The 2,154-nt window shown below is 45.4% G+C and overlaps 1 non-coding gene across 1 annotated transcript; it reads left to right on the forward strand.

Moving 5' to 3' along the window:
- Positions 1–1,457: 1,457 nt before the first annotated feature.
- Positions 1,458–1,529, forward strand: TRNAT-CGU. The gene has a single exon. It is a non-coding gene; the product is annotated as a tRNA-Thr (tRNA).
- Positions 1,530–2,154: the final 625 nt, after the last annotated feature.

Genomic DNA, 2,154 nt, shown 5'->3' on the forward strand with positions numbered 1-2,154 from the left:
TCTTGCCAATTACTGTATCCTAAGCATGAGAGGTGTCAGGAAGCTCCCAACGATTCTCGTAGCTAACATACCAAGCTAGACAAGATCATCCCGCACGCGCACCTGTCATCTATATACTAGTTGTTGTGAACCATCGACTCGCCTGTGATTGCAGTCTGGTCCTTGTCACGCTCAGGTACTGGCCTGGCTGTTACCATCCACACCACCACGCTGGTTGTCTACGGGGTTGTTGCAGGTCGGATACGGCCGGTTTAGAGCATGTCTAGTAGAGCCATCAAACCCTCAAATCTAAAAATAGTCTTAAGGGTTGAAAATTGGTCATTTTTAACACCTTTAAGGGTTGATAAACGGGGGCAAAGACTAGAACCCTCAAACCCAACCCTTATAATGGAATATTCCGTTATAAGGGTTGGGTTTGAGAGTTCTAGTCTTTGTCCCAACCCCAACCCTTAAAACTGTCATTTGACATATCACAATTTTCATCATCTCAATAACACCGAATAGTACTTTCAAACACATAATAATCATTCAATTTATTACAACAATGTTTTGAAGCAAATTATAATAATTATTCGAATCAAATAGGACATAGAAAAGTAAACAAAGGTAGATCATGGGCCTTGGCGCCGTCCAACCAACTGCCACTGGTGCTCTGCTAGATCATCCCGGAGCTGACCATGAGTGTTTGCATCCTCAATCTGATGATGTGCTTCAAGAAAAGCTTGTACGCGACAAGGGTTTCTTTCCGGTTGCACACGATTACCAACATTCTCATAGAAACAAGACAGTTTTAACCCTCTCTCATCCTCGATGATCATGTTGTGTAGAATCACACAACATTTCATGATGTTCTCCAAGGTTTTTTTGTTCCAAAAACGAGTTGGACCCCGAACTATGGCAAATCTTGCTTGCAAAACACCGAAAGCTCTCTCAATATCCTTGCGGGCTGCCTCTTGTGCCTTGGTGAAATGAGCCTCTTTTCTGGTTAAGGGCACCCCATTTTCCCCCTTGGTGGACTTCACAAGAGTTGCCCAATCGGGGTAAATTCCATCGGTGAGATAGTATCCCATTGAGTACTCATTGTCCATTATTTTGTAGTTGCAAGTTGAAGCACCCCAAAAACTAATCTTTTGAACAAAAGAGATCTATTGAGCACATTGATATCATTGAGTGTTCCCGGCAAACCAAAAAATGCATGCCAAATTCATGTGTCCTCCGATGCCACGACCTCAAGCACAATGGTAGCATCATGGCTTTTACCTCCTTCATAGATCACTGCTAGCTACTCGTTTTGGGATGGAGTAGGAAATCGTGGGGGAGGCAGTAACTCATAGCAAAACAAATCGCCTTCATGTTTTATATTTCCCATATGCGATCTGCATTTGGATCTGGGGCATTCTGAGGTTGACATTTGCTAGATCTACGGGTATCACATCTTTCTTCTCCAAACATCGACAGCCTCCGTAGCATAGTGGTAGTGCGTTCCCTTCGTAAGGGAAAGGTCGTGAGTTCGATCCTCACCGGGGGCTGAACTAATTTAGTGGCTCTCCTTTTGCATCTCGTCATTCCGTTTCCTTGTTCATCCGGATCCACGTAACTTCCATTTGCCCGTTTCACAACGCCGCATCATGGTTATGGTGCATTCCAACCTTCATCATCAAGCTGTAACTTCCCAACGTTCTTGTTATTAGTGGCTATGCATATCCAGATAAAACTGGGGGTGGAGTCGTCCGCGCTGGACACGTCGGACTCGTTGTGGGCGCGCGCTGGACACGTCGGACTCGTTGTGGGCGCGCACAGCAGAGGATCTGTATCTTCATGTATGATGATTTCGAATCCTTGCGAGAAATAAAGCTAATATACGGACATTCATGCGCCATGGCTAAAAATTATGATGTCTCCTTCATTTACCTCTAGCAAGCGTTTGTATTGCCTCGAGGCTGCTCGGAGTGTGTCATCGAGGAAGGATATTTTCCCCCAACAAAAAGAGGGTACATCCGTACATGGCAGGAAAACATGAAGCTATAGACGGACTCCTTGAGACCGCAATGACAACGCGTGCATGCAACCTAGACAGTTTTTCCCCCTTTGATCTGTGTCGACCACATCACGGCGTAGAATGTCGTAGATGGCTCTTCTTCCAGACCCACCCCC

Source organism: Hordeum vulgare, chromosome 6H, assembly GCF_904849725.1.
Source record: "Hordeum vulgare subsp. vulgare chromosome 6H, MorexV3_pseudomolecules_assembly, whole genome shotgun sequence".
Taxonomy (NCBI): Eukaryota; Viridiplantae; Streptophyta; class Magnoliopsida; order Poales; family Poaceae; genus Hordeum; species Hordeum vulgare.